At 36.1% G+C, this 20,489-nt stretch overlaps 1 protein-coding gene across 1 annotated transcript in view; it reads left to right on the top strand.

Annotated features, from left to right (window-relative positions):
• Window positions 1-1,064: 1,064 nt before the first annotated feature.
• LOC115980758 (disease resistance protein At4g27190-like) overlaps window positions 1,065-20,489 on the top strand; it is a 29,967-nt gene continuing 10,542 nt past the window's right edge. The window contains exons 1-3 of the mRNA XM_031102978.1: window positions 1,065-1,163; window positions 1,436-1,510; window positions 20,317-20,395. The gene's annotated coding sequence lies outside the window, so the exon portion shown is untranslated. The remainder of the gene's footprint in view (window positions 1,164-1,435; window positions 1,511-20,316; window positions 20,396-20,489) is intronic.

Raw genomic sequence — 20,489 nt, forward strand, 5'->3', positions numbered from 1 at the left:
AGATTGCAAAAATCTTGCCTAAATGTTATATATAATAAAGAAGGAGGAGAGACAGAAAATAGAGTTCTTACCAAACGTGTATTTGTGGTGTTGGAAATATAACCTGAAGCTTAGGCATTCTCTGGCGGCTTGTCCTAGTAGAAGGTGTAAAGGTTGTACTGCCTTGCGTGTTTTTTATTTTTATTTTTTTATCTTTGTTTTTTTTAATAGTGGATTAATAGGATTGTGATTGTTTACTTTCTATTGTTTTATTTGACAAAAAAAAAAACCTATATTGATACTCTTTGAATGAATGGTGTAATTATAAGTTCTACACCAAATCCTAATGGAATTTTAATTTTGTTGAGTGATTGTTGGCGTTAATTTTATTTCTCCTGTTTTTCTGTACGAGGATACACACAGTCAGATCTGCTTCAATTCAGATCATAATCTGTTTATCGTTTTGAGCATGTGACTGTCCATTTTCATTCGCATGTGGAGATCAGTACTGCATTAATTCCTTTGACCTGTGTGAGTAATCTTTGTTTTGCAGATTAAGCGGAGGGTCAGAAATTAATACAAATTCAACATCATTTTATTCAAACTTTTGCTGCAGTTTGTGTGTTGTGTCTTCCTCTCATTTTTTTTTCTTTACTTAAAAAAAAAAAAAAACAAAAAAAAGGTCAGGTCAGATACTTGGGTCATAGTTTTTTTCTTTTCTTTTCTTTTTCTGATTAAAAGATAGATATTTACTTTCACCTTATTATATTGAAAATAAAAAGTTTTATCTTAATTTTCGTTGCAAGTTGTCGTTCCCTCAATTTGATTTTACATTAAAAAAAAAAGAAAAAGAAAAGTCAGATACGTCCAACTTTTCGTCTTATTTATAACAGAGAAAAAAAAAATCACATAAAAAAAAAAATCATTTTAGTCTTCATTGCGGGTTCCTCAATTTGGTTTTACATTTAAAAAAAAAGAAAAAAAAAAGTCATATACTTAGTACTTCCAACTTTTCATCTTAGTTTTTGTTGAGTTATCATTTTGCTCAATTTGGTCTTACGTTACTCCATTTCTAAATACAGAAAAAAAGATACTTCCTACTCTTTACCACATTTCAACTTAAAGTCTGATTCCCATTAGCGAGCAGAAAAACAACTGGCAACGTTGTGGCGCGTAGGAGACGGGTACTTTGTCTAGTTGCTCTATTCTTTCTTTTTAAGTGAGTTGTGGACGAGGGGAAAAATTCGAGCCTTGGTATAATAGTAAGTGTCTTTCACCAAGGGTGATGTGAAGACCTTACACCAAGTCGAGCCTTGTTGATGCTTTTGCATTTTCAATATGGCTATTTATTTCCTCTACTTTAAAAAGCAAGAAAACAGAGAGAAAAGATCTAGATATTATTTGCCCTTCACGTTTATTCATTTACCAAATTGACTGTCCTTGCTCAATTGCTCAGCATTCTGAAAGGAGGTATACGCAGCGGAAAGCAGCCAGTTCTTGCTTCATTGATAATTTGGTATCCTGAACAAAGGTACGTAGCTTCTATATTTCCTTCTCTCTCTTTTTTTTTTTTTTTGGTTGTTGTTGTTGTTGTTTGATTTAATTCTTGTGTACTTTGCTTGTAGCATTGTAATTGTTAAAAGCTGAAAGACTTTGAATTGAATTGTATAAAATAAAGTACAAGGTTTATCTTTTATATTAATAAACAATGTGTGTTAACCCAGGGGGTTGGCCGAGTTAGTTGGGCTCTTGGTCTCAAGGTGCTTGTATTGGGCTTGACTGGGTGTGCTCCCCAGTTTGAGTCCTGATACCTGCACTTTGAAAAGAATTTCCTGAGCTAGCGCTTTACCTCTTCGTGGGCCCACCCGACACGAACAGTTAGAAAAAACCTAGAATATTAGTGATAGAGTTGGGTGTGATAGAGGAATTGGGCTAAGGTACAGATAGAGATAGCTTAGTAGAAGGAAGGAAGAAGTGCTGACTTGTTGCTGAGATAGGTAGATCAACCCACCGTTGATAAGTGTCTAAGGTGGATGAAGTAGATTTTGTGGCTTCAAATGGAAAGGTGGACTCGTGAAAACCACATGTCGTGAAGTGTAAATTTTGGATCCAAACAATGGTATCCATTGGAAAGGGTACTAGAGCCCAAGAATATGCACGGAATTAATTTGGGGCTTAGTTAAGCATGCTAAATGTTAAATTTATAGCATTTAGTACACCAAACACCAAAAACCATTCTTCATCAAGTGTACCAAAAGCCAAAAATATTTGGCATGAGCTACAGTACTCTTCTATCAATAGAAGGGTATAGAAGAAAATACACAAATTTTTGAATTTTTTTTTATTCAACTTTCTCTCTCATAATAATAAAGTATTCATTCATTTGTCCCTCACCCATTCATTCTCTCTAATCTTCTTCTCTTCTACCTCTTCTCTTACCCACTCTTTAATCATTCGGTTTGTCTCTTCTTCTCTTCTCTGTCTCTCTCAATCAAAAGCTTGGGTATTGCTCTCTCTCTCTCTCTCTCTCTCACATTTATCTTGGGTTGTGGTCACGGTGAATGTGAAGTTTGGGTTGATTTTGGGTTTTGCTTTATTTGTTGATTGGTCTGTGTTGATCATGGTGGTGTTGGGTTACAAATTTGGTGGTTGCAGTGATGGTGATTTTTTATTTATTTATTTATTTATTTTATTTACTGGGATAGGAGCGTGAGAGAGAGGAAGTGAGACAGAGAGGAAGAGAGAGACAGAGAAACAAAGCTTTAGATTTGAGAGTTCAAACTTAGAGAGAGAAAATAAATGAGTGAGTATTTTTGTTGGGTTATTTATATTATTTTAATAGGTTGGTTATACTATTTTAATATGATGAATGTTAAAATAGAAGATGTGATGTAGGGTGTATTGTAAAGTAGTGTGTTAAAATAGATAAAGTAACTTTTTTGTGTTTCAAAATAACATAATTATAGTGTGTTAAAATAGATAAAATAACTTTTTTGTACTTCAAAATAACATATTTATAGAACAACTGATGCCAGTGCTCTTATGTGGCCCAAAATAAGGATAGCAGTTAGCAGGTACATCCGAAGGTGCTAGGGTGGTAGTAGTTTGGGCATGTATTAAACAGAATCTTGTAAGGAGATTTGAAGTTTAAAGTCAGTGTGGGTAACCCATTTAAAAGGGAAAAAGTTCAAGCTCCTTATTAACGCCGGGTACCAAAGATTTTTATCTGGTGTTAAATGGGTGTCTACAACTAGCTTCACTCTTAAGTTATCTAGTAGGTCTAGGGGTTTATTCTACTTTTTACCCTTCCAAACTTTGAGAAATTGTCTATATTTCATGGCAACAAATGCCATGTTCTCATCATTTAAAGAATTAAGGAACACTCTTCTGAACCTTCCAGTAGGCATAGTAAACTCCCTCAAGGTAAGGGGAAACACTAAGAAACTGAGATTTATTCATGCCAATAGGGGCTAGGGATCAAACTTAGGAAACTAAACCCTTACAAAGTATACCTTTGCTCAAATACAACTTAAAAAACTTGTTAAAAAACGTGAGTTTAAATGGCAAACTAACAGCTACCTCTATTTGGAAGCTGTGTGAAGTTTAAGGAGAAAATTTGCTAAAATAAAAGTTGAGGGGGGTGTCTTGGCCACTTACCCATTGTTCAAGAGGTGTATTGGTATTTTTCCCTAAAGTTATCAATGCAAATAAACAAACCAACCATAGTAATCAAGTACCATTTCTAAAAGCAACGTATTGAAAGAGAACAACCCAAGACACAAGATCTGGTATTGAATTGGACAACCAAATAAGAATATCTTCAATGGAAAATACACGTCAAAGGACCCAATTCCTTAGAAAACATCACTACAGGAAAAGTATTTACAAAAATACTTACAAAATCTTTGTACAGCTAGACTCTTTGCTATAATATCTACAAATTTCAAGCTTGCATTCTTATTGCAATAACTCCAAGACCTCTGGATTCTCTCTAATTGAATTTTTTCCATGAACTCTCCATCCACATGAATATGAACATTTGGCACTCTAAGGAACCTTCTTGAAAATTTTTATGTAGTGAACCTCATTTGGAAGCGTTAGTTAATCACTCCCATACATACATACATATATATATATATATATATATATATTGTGGGTTTTTTTTTTATTTTTTATTTTTTTTTTATAGTACCTAAGCTCATGTAGAAACAAAGATCCTGGGCCTTATACTTGTTTGGTGGACTGGGTTTGGTTCACTGCAGCTGTGTTGGGCTAATTATGAACTAAGTTGTGCACAAAACATGGATCCTACAACACATACACATTCATACATATAAAATATAAACGTATTGTACAGTAAATGGCTGGGGAATAGTAAAGGAATAAAAAAAAAGGTAAATAAGACGTCAGGGATCCTCAGAGAAATAAATGATATTTCGTTATTTTTTAATTTCGGTACACTTGGGCCTTCTTCCATTGGGATATGTTATAAGGTCCAAATAAGCTCAAAAGTCACAGATTTAGATAACTCTTTGTAGGCATCTAAGACGTGTAAGTTTTGAATTCCTTTGAATCCAAGTGTATCCTCTAGTGTTTGTCTCAGGATCTCTCACAGTGTTTTCCCTCTTTTCTCACTTTTTGAATTTTAAATATGTTTTTCAAAGGATCCTTTTGCTCTGATTCCTTTTTGTTGAATGGTTTTTGCTAATGACTTCATCCCCTTTTATAGTACATTTTTAGGGTTTTTGGTGTACCATTGATTCCTTCCGTTCACTGCCCTGAGTACCAGAACCAATGTTGTGTCAGCAACATTGGTGGCTGGTCCTTTCCTTATTCTCTCACTATGTTCTTCTTTTGAGGTTTCCCCCCAAAAAGCCCACAGCTGACCTTCATTTTTTGGGGGATCCTAAGGGCTGACTTTAATCCTCTCTTCCCAAAGCTTCTAGATGCTCCTTTTTAGACTCACATTTTGGCTGCTTCACCTTTTGTCATTTTCTCTAAATGGGTAGATTCTTCCCTATCAAGCTAAAAAATCCCTAGTCACCTTCCTTCATGGTTCACCTTCTTGCATTCTCCGAGGTACCAGACTTCTTTTCATGAAGTCTAATTCCTAAGCCATCGGCCTTTTTTTCTGAGCCATAGGTGGTTGATGGGACATGCCTATTTTTGTTCCTTGTGTCCATGAGCATGCTCCCATGAGCTGTTCAAATCCTAGTTGATTCCTTCCTGCATTTCTTGAGGATCCCATGGCTCTGGCAGTCCTAAGGTATCTTACTTAAGTCTTTTTCTGGGCTCCCTAGGAAACTCTCCTTACAAAGGCTAGGCGGAGCTTCCTTTTTTCTTTTTCTTTCTTTTTAAAGCCGCAAAGCTTGCCCATCCATTAGTTTGGGCTTCCTTTTACTCATTTTAAGTGGGCCTTAGTTGGCGGATTGGGCCTTACCTGTTTTCGAGGGCCCCTTTAGTTTTAGATTTGTACTTGTGATATTTTGGACCTTAACATATATATATATATATATATATATATTTATATATTGGTCGATAATCATAGAAATATTATTAATGAAAATAGTAAGGAAAAATATAAGTTGTTGATGATGATGAACAACAAAAAAAAGGATAAAACAAGTAACAAAAAAGAAGGAAATTAGGAAGCTGATTTAAGAGAAAACATAAACTCAAAGAGAGAGGAACAATCTGTAAAACCCCAACAACGAGACCACTCAAAAAGACTGTACCGACATAAAACCTTTAACCCTTCCAACGTCTTCTCAGTGTGTGTGTGTCTATATATATATATATATATATATATATGTAAAACTCAAGTTTTACACTCTTCAATCCCAACATGCCATATCATCCTATTACATATTAAAAAATAGGCATAACCACACCCTATCAATTCTAATACCAATTTGAAAATCCAATTCAACTATGAGTTTATTGAGATTTTTTTTTTTTTTGATAAGTAACATAAAAATTTTATTAAAAATTTTATTGAGATATAATTATGTCTAGTAAGATGTATTGAATTTAAGTAAAAAGCTGATGTGACAATCTTTTATTAGATGATATCAAACATGATTTTACATTCCATCCTTACCAAATTTGGACTCATACATACATACATATATATATATATATATATATATATATAGGGTTTGGTTAATGTATGGGTAGGAATGAATCCACAATTGGAGACTTGAACAAGGTTAAGAAATCACAAAATATTAGTTAAGAACACTCAAGAAAAATCCCTCTTTATTCCTAAAACAATTCCTTGTTGCAAGCATAAATTTCACTCTCAGTTTTTCTCTATCTTTCTCTCTTTAGATTGCCTATCCCCATTCCTACACGTCCTGCTTTCTTTTATACTCCCCTCTGCCTTCCCCCTTAAAACCCTGTCTCACCACAGAGCTGGTAAGATACTTGTCTCATCAGACACCTTCCCCCTTCTTTTCATGATGAATATGGATTTTTGGGGCTTAAAGCATTATTCAGGTTAGTCATATATATATACCAAATGGATCGAATTAATGTGGAGGTGACTATTACTTTAATTTTTTGGTCAAAGCGTGGTCAAAGTACATTAATTTTGTGGGTAATCAATGGGGAACTATCTAATCAAAAGAACTTTGAAATCCCAGACGAAAGGGAAGGAAGTTTCTTGAGAAAGCAATTGTCTCCTCCATATTAAATGCATTTCTCTAACTAGTCATGCTGCATTTATGGCTAAATGACATGCTTGAATAGTGTATCGTCAGCCTATTACACAGTTATCCCAGCCTCAAGGAAAGAAAATGGGGACAGGACAAGTATCCTACCACTAGGAGCATCTACCCTACAGGTGGATGGCTAAGATAGTTACAATTTCCCTAAAAATAGGAAAAAACCCTTCATGTGCAAGGGATCTGAAAAAGATTAAGTCTAGAGAGAAGATTGTAAGAGCCTTATAATAGTTTCACGTGTATTTGCATTCTTCACTTGTATATTTCCTTCTTGGATCCTTGGGGAAAGTTTATAAGAAAGAAGTAGTGTTATCTTCCAATTTTGCCTGGTGGTTATGTCTTTTATTTGAGTTTTTACTTTATTATCCAAGAATTAGCTTTTCAGCCCATCTCTATAAATTAGTTGTTACAGTTAAAGCCCAACCCAAACAGTTACTCAATTTTTGCCATATACAATTAGTGCTATCAGTGAGAAATTGCTATTCTAGACTAAAGAGCTCATTTGAAAAGTAACCAATGGCAAATTGAGATATAGCTAGGAATTTAGACCATAGTAAGGGAGTAGGGTGCATAGGCTTAGGGCCTAGGGAGTGATGGGTGAATATAGAACCTAGGAGAGAAGTGCGATCTCCCACCTAATCACATAAAAGTAGTAAAGGATCCTTAATATCCTCTAAGTAGAGAGGGAGAGAACATCAGGTTTCTTCATGAGCTAGCACCAAGGATGATGAATTGGAGGAACTTAAGGCGTAGGTCCAAACCCTGTAAAGCCAAGTTCGAAGAGGGGCTAATATGAAGGATTAGAGGAGACGTCCTTCAACTAGCTTAAGTTTTGAGAGAGAGGCAAATTGGATGGGAAGGAGATCAAGGAGTCCTTTTGGAAATCATAGAGAGGATTTTTCAAGCTCTATTAGTGGAGGCACATAAGACGAAAGAAGAGAGCAAACCCCTCCACATAACTTAATGGCTGATGCAATGAGCCAAGCTCTTTACCAAACATCTCACTCACCTTTCTTTCAGCAGATTGAGTGTTCGAACCTACCTCACCACTTTATCCAACTTGCATTTGTTATATACAATGGGAAGATAGACCCAATAGAGCATGACAGTCATTTCAACCAGAGCATGACCATCTATTCGAGAAATAAGGCTTTTATGTGTAAAGTATTCCCATCTAGCCTCGGATTGATAGTAATGAGATGGTTCAATGGGTTGGATAAAGGATCTATCCGGTAGTATGAGGAACTCATGACAGCGTTTGGAGCTAGATTTGTGACAAGCAATAGAGTACCGAAGCTCATTGACTCATTGTTAACCATGACGATGGGAGATGGGGAAACACTAAGGCAATACTCAGACCGTTATTAGAAGTTATATAATGAGATCAGAGGAAATCATGAAAATGTGGCTGCTAGAATGTTCAAGGTGGGCCTTTCTATGGGCTCTGAGTTAAGAAAGTCCCTTACCAAGAACCTTATAGGGGATATGTAGAAGTTGAGGAGTTCAAGAGGTTGGAGGATGATCATGTTCAAAATAAGCGAAAAGCAAAAGAAATTATCCACGATAGGAAGGACACCAAAGTAGATTGATATATGCCTCCTTGGTCTAGGAGAGATTTCTTCAACTTGCCACTGATAGGCCAAAAACGAATTGACCCCTTGTGATGAATTAATTGATTAGTTAATCAAGTTTATTAATTAATCAAATTAACTTGCAAATACGTGGTAGCACAAACAAATTACCAATAATCTAATTATGCAGCAGAAAATAAATAATACGGTGATTTGTTTACGAATGGGGAAAATCTAACTGCAAAAATCCCACGGACTGATTTTCAGGTCATCACTCCCAAAATTCCACTATTATGAAAACAAGCGGTTACAAGTAAAGGAATCTCAGTACCTTATACCAATCGACAGTTAAGCCCTTACCCCAATACCCAATTGGACTTATTTTGTAGTGACAATTTTTCCTTTTGATGCACGGCTCCAGAGTATGTGACTAACCAATGCGCGGATCCTAGTACGCCACTTCAGTCACCAATTAGAGTAAGTTGTTGGCTACAAAGTTCTTCAGTTCATCCCAACGATGAAGATCAAGAAGATACTTGGTCAGAAAACCCTACGGTGCACATACACAACAACTTCTTCACAAGAATGATGAACTAGGGCAAAACTTTGTCTCTGGTTACAAATTGCTTAAACAAACTTTGCTCAACACTTGTGTAACTTGTGTACACTTTGATGACCCTTAAAATAATCCTTTTATATGTCTAGGGTTAGAAAAAAAGAAAGACCAAACACATAATCCCGGATTTAAGTCAACTGGAATTCTATTTTTCATAAAGCTAGATAGATAACTGTCTGTCGAGATATTGTAGAGCAACTGTTGAGCCACGGGGCTGGAAAGCTTTATAAGCTCAATGGATAGCTAGCTGTCGAGTTTTAATGAACAACATTTTTTCAGCTTGAATCTTGGACAGACTTGCATGTCTTCAACACTTGATCTTGAAAAATAGTTTCTTGAAGTATTAAACACATCCTAGATCTACCCAAATACAAGTAAAGTGTGTTTTGTCAAAGGATAAGCCAATTACATAAAATAGTGACATATGTTCCTAACAAGTGAATCATATATGTCCTAACAATCTCCCCGTTTGGCAATCCATTACAAAATCACAACAAACAAATGAACATATGAGAAAGTCATAAATCACTCAACTCATATTCACTTGTTGAATACAATAAAATCTATCCTAACACAAACTCTTAAAAAACTTTGCAAGAAAAGAGTTTATGACAAGTAGACTTTGACAACCTGTATTTCTAAAACACTTTAAACAAAACTCATCAAAGCATCTTTGTGTGAAACATAAATAATAGATTGCATACACGTAATAAGAAACATGTGCATAAAGAGAGAAAAGAAACAACACATGTAAGGGTAGGTGAAAGAAACATACATCAACATATATAAAGAAGATAAGTACAATATATGTAAAAACTGGTCACAAGACCCATGTACAAGAAAAATGTATTTAAAATAGAGAAAAGAAAAAGATACAAGTAATCCTCATTACATTCAGATATCAACACTCCCCCTAACTAAATGTCCTATACTAACTCTCCTCTTAAGAATGACTACTCTCATATCCAAAACTACTTCCCCTTTTTGTCACGAGTGACAAAGGGTAAGAGTGTCAAGTAGACATCTCATCGGTATAGCTAGCATCTCCATCATCATCATCTGAAGCATCATCGTCATCACCATCATCATCATTATCATCCTCAGACTCAGAAGCCACTGGAGTAGGTGGTGGAAGAGATGGTGCAGGAGAAGCCTCAGAAGTATGACCACCCATGGTCGCCTGTTGCTGTGTAATACGACTGACATGAACGTTCACTTGATACAACTCCGTAGAAAGTGTATCAAGGCGAGCATCCATGCGCTGCAGCTGCGCCACGATGTCTCCTAGAGTCACATCGCCCAAAGAAGAGGAGGGAGCGGATGTGGATGGAGCAGAATGAGACGGAGAAGAATGGGAGGGAGGAGTTGTTAAATCTAATTGTCGAGACCTAAACTGCACCTCGCTACGTTTAATGGTAGCGTAGTCTATGGCACACATGACAAAAAAATGATCGGAAGAGGGAAAAGGAACAAAAAAATGGCATAGAATCCTTGTGATAGCCGAAGGGAAAATGAGCTTATCACGGGTAACCGTATCCCTATATACATATGAGATAGAAAGAATGAAATGTAAAGGAAAATCTATAGTAAGGTGCTTTAATAAAGAAAGCAAAAATCAAGCACGAGGCTTTGTGATAGAGTTATAGTGAGAGAGTGGGTGCAAAACAAACGTTATCATCATGTTCATGAATCTAGGACCTTTAGCAAAAGGCCTACATGGTGTGAACTGACGATCACCCCAATCTGCGGGACGCTCACAGAAAGCGAAAATCATCTCGTCTTTAGAGACAGTCCACAAACGCTCACAACCGAAGTAATCAGGATGCTCTACCCTCAGAACATGAAGCACATCCGCAACATGCTGCGGTGTGACTACAATGCGTGTACCTTGAACGCTAGTACAAAAGAGAGGTACTGAAAAATCAAAACCATGCATGATGGAGTAAAACTCCTGGATCAGCACGGTCGGACAAGTGACCAGGACGTCACACAGTGACTCCCATCCTCAACTGTGAATGACAGTAGGAAGGTTAGTGTTGGCGAAGTCCGCTAAAATGACTCGGCGTTCTGAATGAACACCTAGTTGAGAAAAGTTCTCCGAGAAGTCCTTTCGGGCATCCTTATCACGGAACCAAATATGAAAAGGAGTAGGATCAGAAGAAGACGATGTCTTAGAATGCAAAGGGTTCTAGGACGGAGCTGACTTACGCTTAGGTGCCATAAACACGACTAACGTAAACAGAAAGAGAGGGAGAGAAAGAAAGACAATCAGAAAAGTCCCAAAGCTGTTCAAATATAACAAACATATTGAAAAGATAGTACGTATGCATGGGGAATGCATGAACGTGTGATATGCAAAAGAAATTGCATCATGGGCTCAGCCCAATCCAATCCTACCAACACACAATCAATTTGCACACATCTAAATGCATGATAATACTGTTATTATGCTAATGTGATGCAATGCATGAGATTTTAAACTCATTTAAGTAAAAGCCCATCCCAAAATTTCAACAATAACTCATCAATTTTGAAAAACCCCAAAATTTTTCAAAAGACCCCAAAACCTAGGTTTCAAAACATGAAATGCGTGTAAATGAAGGAGATTAGAAGCTTACCAAGTGAAGGAAAACTTGAAAAAGCTTGAAAAAAACACTTAGGAAGAGGTTTGGAGTGAGAGAGATAGTGTTTGGGAGATGAACAGGTGCGGACAGGTCTAGAGAGATTGAAGAAATGAGAACCAGATTGGGAAGAAAGAATATATAGATCGTTAGTAATTCTTGACAAATAGAGGTGTCGAGCCATCTGTCGAGTAAGGTGTCGAGAAAATCAACGTCGACAGATGCAGCTGTTGAGAAGGTGTCGAGAAACAAAGTAAAGACACAAGAAGAGAAGCTTAATCAATCCACTAGCTATCGAGAAGCAATCGAGGGTCCAGGAACTTTCTCATTCAATCCACCAACTGTCAAAGATCTGTTGAGATTGAGATAAGAAAAGACCTTAAGTGCTTGACAGATAGCCAGGTGTCAAGGAGGTAACGAGGAGGTGTCGAGATTGCTTCAAAACTGTTTTTCAAGAAGGGAAAAACACAGATATGAATGTAATCAAGCATGCAACTCAACCAAAGATCCAATCAACATTTTAAGCTCTCAAAATCATCTCTCATCAAAAATTTTAAGCACAGAGATCCCAAAAACACATATACACACACACATCAAACAAGTCTAACCAATTTTATATTTCAAAAACAAGTAAAGACAGTTTAGTGAGCATACATTAACACATGTAAAACTTTGTGATGGTCAAATCACATTGTACCTGCACATGTATCAAAAGTAGCAAAGAATATTGCGTGTTGTGTGTGAAAAATATCACAAGATTGCATAAGTGTATACATGCTATGATGATTTGAGATATGAGAAAATCACTTTAACTCACACACAATCATAACTATTTGATGGGGACTATTACCTTCGAGGTACATCTTATAACTCCCACATCTCCTAGAATACACACTTGTAATCATATTTAAAACATTTTGATCTTTTTGCTTTTCATTTTCTTTGCATATTTTATTTAAGCAAATCATGCATGGGCATATAAGAGAAAGAAAAGAAATATCCAATGATGGTAAGCATTTGATATTCTAATTTTGCTATGCCGAAGCACACAAATGTCATTGACACTACACTTTTACTATGTCGAAGCATATAGGTGTCATATTATGATTGGCGGGCAACAGTGGTGAGATGGTTATTTATGCCTTTCTCTTAGGATTTTCTAGTCATTCCTGTCAAAAAGAGTGATACGAGTATTAAATACAAGAGATAACTCAATTCTACCCATCACAAACAAAAGCCACAAAACTCACTTGCTTAGTTGTGCATAGAGATGGTCATCTAAGTTACAAGAGATACAAAGTTTGGAAAACTTTGTTTCAATGGCCATCCAAGGTACACAAGTACCAATGTACACATATCACACACTGTTTTTGTATTTTTTTGATTTTTCAATTTATTTTTTTATTTTTATATTAAATAAAACAAAATAATCAAAACTGAAAACCAACAAAAAACATGTTAAACAATGCAAAGTATAAAAATTAGACTGACTCAAAACTTGAAAGCAAAACACACAAGTAATGCACACATAAAAACAAGAAGAGAGAAAGAGAAAGAGAAAAGTGATAGAATCACTTGGAGCCCTTTTCCTTCCACACCCTGGAAGAACCTTTCCTTTGATTAAACCCTTGAACTGTTAGAGAAGGGGAAGAATTAAAACCGTTCAAGTTTGAAAGAAACATGAGGGCTTTGAGAAGATCTCCAAGGGGAGCAAGAGAGGATTGAAGCTGATTCTGGTTTCCAGATGCTATCATGCCGTTACTCTGTTAAGTGGCAAGCCACTTATAGCAATTTGGTCAAGTATGACCGGCAACTCCACAATGATGACAGAGATGCTGTTTCTTTTGTTTAGGTTTTTGAGAGTTAGCCTTCTTAGTCCTAGGGCTCTTAGCTTCCTTCTTATCTTGCTTAGGGGGTGCTCCTAAGATAGATTTTCCTTTATCTAAGTTCTTACTAGCTAAATCAATTTTAATATCATTGTTCTCAATTTCAATATTATTGCTAGGAGGAATAAAAACAGTAGTACTAGTAGAAACAGTATTAGAGGAAGAGAATCATACCCTAAACCTGTTTGATCAGAAGCGGATTTCTGAAGACTAAGCATCTCATCAAGCTTTGCACTTGAAGTCCTCTCCAATTAAGCTCTAACTTGAAACAGCTTCGCTTCAAGCTTCTTAGTCTTCTCAGCCAAGAAATTGTTCTCGAACCTTAATACTCTGACAGTTTTTAGACCCCTTAAACAATTGATTAAACCTAAGTAATTAGCCAAGTTGTTACTTAGTCCAATTATGTAAGTCTAGGTTATCACAATTATAAAGATCAAATCATGCAAAGCAGCGGAAAATAAATAACACAAGATATGATCACCTAGGAAACCAAACCGGTAAAAACCTGGGGAGGATTTGACCTAGCTATCCTCAAGGTAAACTTGAATCCACTATCTTGAAAGAATTGAAGTTCATACAATAAGACTTACAAGCTCCCATGCTCGACTTCTTATTGCTACCAACTAGTAGAACTTACTGACACGACCACGTGCAAACTCCGAATCCACGGACTCCTTCTTTCTTGGATTCACCACCAAAAACAAGCACACCCGCTTGTATTTTCTTTAAACTTCAATGGCAGCAACTGAATTGATCATCAAGGTGTAGATAAATCTTTTCCTTGAAAACTCTAAGTTTGTGTAAAGGAAAGCTCCTTTAGATCTCACAAGAGATTTACACAAACTGCAATTATGAGCAACACTAAAAACGTGGCTAGGGTTTGCCTTTTATACTTAGGACAAATAAGAAACCCTAAAAACGTTTTAAAACACTTAGGGCTGAGTTCAACGAATCTGCAGAAAAAACATTCTGCCCGAGCTTCGATCGATCGAGCCTGTCTTTCGATCAATCGAGCCAGGCCGAAAGGCACAATGCTTCTTGCTTTAACTCGATTCCAACTTTACATAAAATCACAACTTTGAGCTAGACTAAAACACTTCTAAAATATTGTTTTGATCATGGTTTGCCAACAATACAAATTAGAGTTCTAAATACATAAAATCCTAAGACTTTAGAACCTAACATACTCCAATAGTTTGATTAGCCTCATCAAACTTTGTGGAAAACTCTTCACGATCAAGTTCCACATCACTGAGCTTCTTGGTGGTTAGCCTGTAAAGTTTCTCATGTTTCTCAGAAAGCTTGTATAATTTCTCATAAGTTGTATGAATATCATCTTGATCATCTATCTTCTCAAACTTGGATTCCACCAATTCCTCTTCTTTAACCACATCTTTAAAAATCCCATCAGTAGGATTGACAGTGGCAGTGAAGGTATTCAAGATTCCGTCATCCTCATTGTCGGAATCATCCTCAGGCTCAGTGTCGCTCAAGGTAGCAATAAGTGCCTTGCTCTTCCCAATGCTCTTGAGATATGTAGGACACTCTTGTTTCATGTGATCGAAACCTTGACATCCAAAGCACTTAGGTCTTGCGGGAACAGTGTACTGACCGCCAGCCTTTGCATCCCTCTTCCCTTTGTCTGGGATCTTGAACTAAGAAGAACTGGATTGCCTACGGTCCTTGTCAAAGCCCTTTCCATTGGCATTCTTCATAAACTTCTTGAACTACCTGGTGATGTTGGACTTCATCTTAGAATCTTCATCATATGAAGACTCATCTGTCTCACTGCTCTTGACCTTCAATGCCATGCTCTTGCCTTTACCCGTCTTGTTAATCCTAGTCAAACCTAGCTCGTAAGTTTGCAGATTTCCAACCAACTTTGTCAAAGGAATCTTGTCAATGTCCTTTGATTCCTCGATTGCCATAATCTTGGCATGGAATCTCTCAGGTAAAGATCTAAGCACCTTTCTCATAATCTTGGGTTCAGGAATGATTTCCCCAAGATTGAAAGCTGAGTTCACTATGTCCTTGATCTTGGCATAAAACTCATCAAATGACTCATCCTCCTCCATCTTAATCTCTTCAAAGCTTGTAGTGAGCCTCTAAAGTTTTGAATCCTTAATAGCCTTTGTTCCCTCAAAGGTTGTCTGGAGGATGGTCCATGCTTCCTTAGCAGTTTCAGTGGACGATATCTTCTTGAACTCCTCATTAGTGACTGCACTGAATAAGGCATTCAACGCTCTGTTGTTGAAGTTTGCTGCCTTGATCTTGGCATCATCCCAGTCGACCGGCGCTTCCTTCGGCTTGGTCTAGTCTATCTCAACAGTTTGCCACACTTTCTCAACAAAAGACTGCAAGAAAGCTCTCATGCATACTTTCCAGTATGCATAGTTAGTGCCATTAAATAAAGGAGGTATGATTAACGACTGTCCTCTATCCATGACAAACAAGGGTCAATGGATCAACACAGCAAAGATTAAACCCTAATCAGAGTGTGCCTGCTCTGATGCCACATGATAAGCCAAAAACAAATTTACCCCTTGTGATGAATTAATTTATTAGTTAGTCAAGTTTATTAATTAATCAAATTAACTTGCAAATACGTGGTAGCACAAAAAAATCACCAATAAACTAATTATGCAGCAGAAAATAAATAACACGGTAATTTGTTTACGAATGGGGAAAACTTAACGGCAAAAACCCCATCGGTTGATTTTCTAGTCACCACTCCCGAAATTCCACTATTATCAAAACAAGCTGTTATAAGTAAAGGAATCCCAGTACCTTATATCAACCTATAGTTGAACCCTTACCCTAATACCCAATTGGACTTGTTCTGTAGTGACAATTTCCCCTTTCGATGCACGCTTATCCCAACAATGAAGATCAAGAAGATGCTTGGTCACAAAACCTTACGGTGCACATACACAGCAACTTCTTCACAAGAATGATGAACTAGGGCAAAACTTTGTCTTTGGTTACAAATTGCTTGAAAAAACTTTGCTCAACACTTGTGCAACTTGTGTACACTTTGATGGCCTTTAAAATAATCCTTTTATATGTCTAAGGTTTGAAGAAAAGAAAGTCCAAACACATAATCCCGAATTAGAGTAAAAACAGAACTGAAATTTTGTTTTTCATAAAGCTCGACAGATACCTGTCTATCGAGATGCTGTCAAGCAACTATCGAGCCATGGGGCTGGAAAGCTTCTTAAGCTCGATGGATAGCTAGCTGTCGAGCTAGCTGTCAAGTTTTAATGAATAGCACTTCTTCAGCTTGAATCTGGGATAGACTTGCATGTCTTCAACACTTGATCTTGAAACACAGTTTCTTGAAGTATTAAACATATTTTAGATTTACCTAAATACAAATAAAGTGTGTTTTGTCAAAGGATAAGCCAATTACATAAAATAGAGACATATGTTCCTAACAAGTGAATCACATATGTCCTAACAGCCACTAAGGAAGACAACTAAAATAGTGAATACGGTGTTTAAGGAACCAATTTACTTTATAGTAGATATGATTAAGGATGATCCCTATTTGCGGTGGCCAAACAAGATGAGAAGTAACCCCACCTGAAGGAACTAGAGCCTCTACTACCAATACCACCAAGATTAGGGACACACGACCAAGGAGTGTCGAACTCTCTAAGACTTTTTGAATCAACTAGTGCATCTGAAATGGTTCCTAGATCAGAGAAATGCCCTATAGAATTGGCCTAACACCTCAACCACCTTTGGGAGTTATAGAAGTCATCCATGTCACCCATTTTAGAGGTGAGGCAAGTACAAGCGCACCTCGTGTGATGGCATTTGCTCCTCAATCTGAGGAAGGGCAAATATCAAGGCTAGAGAAAAGGTTGAGATTGGAAGAGAAGCATGTGCTAGGATTTTTGGAGTAGGATAAAGAGGGAACTATTTAGCCCCATGATAATGCCCTAATTCTTACCCTCTAAATAGGGGGATTTGAAGTTAAATGAGTGATGGTGGATATAGGAAGTTGGACAAAAATAATGTACCCAGATTTGTATTAAGGTCTCAAGTTAACCCTAAGCGACCTTATGAGATATGATTCGCCTAGTGGACCTGGAGTCAACAGCAGACCAAAAGAGACCAAATAGCCATTTTTTTCATTCATCAAAATATCAACTAACTCCTTAAGGAGTACGATAGGTTGCTTATAAAGGATTGCTAAACTCTAGTTCTAGTTGACTAGAAAACTTGAATTGCCTTATTACAAAAATAACCTTACTTCTGAATTCTAGGACCTAAAATATAAAAATACAATTGACTTGTAAACATAAATAATACTAAATAATAATTTTCTTGTGTCTCCTGCATCATTAACTCTCTCTCTCTCTCTCTCTCTCTCTCTCTCTCTCTCTCTCTCTCTCTCTCTATATATATATATATATATATAATAAAAAAAAATTTCATGAAATCAATTTTATATAACTCAAAAAAATATTTTATTTCATTTAGTAATTTGTAATTATCCTTTAAATTATAGTAATGACAATTGATCTTTTTGCAAACACGTTAAATGAAGTATCTTTTTTTTTTGGCTAAAAAAATTAAATTACATGTCTAAGTATATTAATAGTTTTGAAAAATATAAAATGTATACGAATTAATTAATTTTAGATAAATGCATACAATCCTAGAAACATGCATTAGAAGTAGTCTAAATGCATTTAGAATGCAATGCATTTATTGTGCTTGTATGGCCTCAAATAAGGATAGCAGGTACATCCGAAGGTGCGAGGGTGGTAATAGTCTGTGCATGTATTAGAGAGAACCTTGTAAGGAGATTTAGAGTTCAAAACAAGTGTGAGTAACCCATTTATCAAATACAAAAGTTATGAAAAAGGTGTCGATGCTTCACAGCTATACTACTTTGCTGTTGAGTGTGAGAAGATGAGATTCAAGCAATAATGCCACAATCATCCAAGATAGATTTAAATAAACTTCTTGTTAATTATAATGCCCCATCACTTTGAAAGTACTTGATCTTGGTAGATAATGATTTTCTATCATCTTCTTAAATGAAGAAAGCATACAACACTATTACTTTGGAGTTTTGAGTTTCATAGGATAGAGCCATACAAGGTGACCAAAATCGTCTATGAAAACAAAATAATATTAGAAATGTTATGTCTACAATATTTCTTATAAGATATGTTATGTCCAGAATCCATGCGCCACCATGCAGGGCCTAAGGCTACGACATCGACCCACGTGTAGCTCATCTATCGGCTGCATGCAGTACACCATCCTCTTTAGCGTCCTCCGATTTGTAGAACCCTAGAATCTGGCCTCCAACATAAGCCAAACGTGCCACCATGCCCCATCTGGCAATTTTGCCCTTTATCCATGCACTGTTGCCGTTCAGCCACTTGACTCACGGGCCACACGGCATCTGCTGATGTTGTTTGATGACATCATCATGCCACATCATCTAAGCCATGTCATTAGCCATTTGTCGAATCAATGCCATGTAATCATCATGTCAATAGTGTTTCCACATCAACACCTTGTCAATGCCATGTCATCTGACTAAGCTTACCCAAACTGACACGACTTAGATAACCCGAATCTGACTTGTGACTTCACCACTTTGGCTCAACTTATTGACTGACCATTGACTTTGACTTTGACTTGTGACTAAAAGTCAAAATTTTCCCAAAATGGGCCTAACTTGCTCAGTTTTTTCACATAGATTCTGATTTTGGACTTGTTTCTGTACTTAAAACTCTGAATTCGCTCAATTGACCCATTTCATCTTTAAGGTTTCTTTAGGGAATCTTATCATGCTTATCCAACCTCAAACTTCCATCTTGAGTTTAAGTGGGGATGTTAGAGATATAATAGACATATATTAGCCAATATAATAAGCCCAAGCGCATCCTACTTTGTGTGGAAGACAAGTGTCCTACTTGTACTAGAAGTCTAGTGTTTAGCCTCCTATATATACCCATGTTATGTTCATTGTAATACATGATTTATACTACACTCTCTTATAATAGAGAAAATTGCACTTTATCATTCTAAACTATACCTCAACCTTAAACTTTTCGAATGCATGTTTTGCACCTTAAGCTATGATCATTGTTACACTCCGTACTCTGACATCAAGTTTGTTGTTAACTTAGATAAAAAAATATAACACCACATGAAAAGACCTAATTACTCATCTTCTCAATCCCTTAAAAACAAAAGAGAAATTACACTTTACCATTTTAAACTATACTTCTGTTTACACTTAGCATTCTAAACTTTAAATTTCCATCTAAGTTAACAGCAAATTTAATGTCGATGTGCAAAGTGTAACAAGGGTCATAGTTTAGGATGCAAAACGTTCATTCAAAAAGTTTATAGTGCAAAGTATAATATGAGGTATAATTTATTGTGATAAAACATAATTTCTCTCATATAATTAAGATGCAACCCTTGAGAGTTGCCTTCATATATGTATGCTATTAGGTTGAACCACATAACTTCATGTTCTCTATTTTATACTTCCGCTTCCGCATCTATTTTAGCATACTCAACATGATATATCAACGTTAATATTTAAAACATTTTAAGTGGGTACTGGGTTACTTGAAAATTATATGGTAATTTACTAAATTATGGATTTTGTAAATATATTTTTATTTGAAAATTTTAGTTTGATGTTTGTTAACATTATTACATTAATGGTGATGAAATTGGACATTACTTGATTATCCATTGTTTATTCTTATATCTTTCACGTGTGTATCTATAACTTTTGTTTTTTAATTTGACAGAATGTTCGTATATTTGTTTTACTCATCAATTATATACGATTTTCATACAAATCATAAATCAATTCACAAAAAGATGCTCATTTTGCAAAACTGAGTCCTTTTTTCTTTTTCTTTTTTTCAGGTTTTTAATAGCATCTCGGTCCACCATCCCCGTGAAGACGGTAGCACACTGTCCGTCTATCCATTAATATCCAAAGAAGGTTTTTTTTTTTTTTTTTTTTTTTTTTTTTTTTTTTTTTTTTTTTTTTTGGGTTCCTTTAATTTGATTGAACTGTTGTTTTTGTCACTATTTTC

The sequence above is a fragment of the Quercus lobata genome, chromosome 3, assembly GCF_001633185.2.
Source record: "Quercus lobata isolate SW786 chromosome 3, ValleyOak3.0 Primary Assembly, whole genome shotgun sequence".
Classification (NCBI taxonomy): Eukaryota; Viridiplantae; Streptophyta; class Magnoliopsida; order Fagales; family Fagaceae; genus Quercus; species Quercus lobata.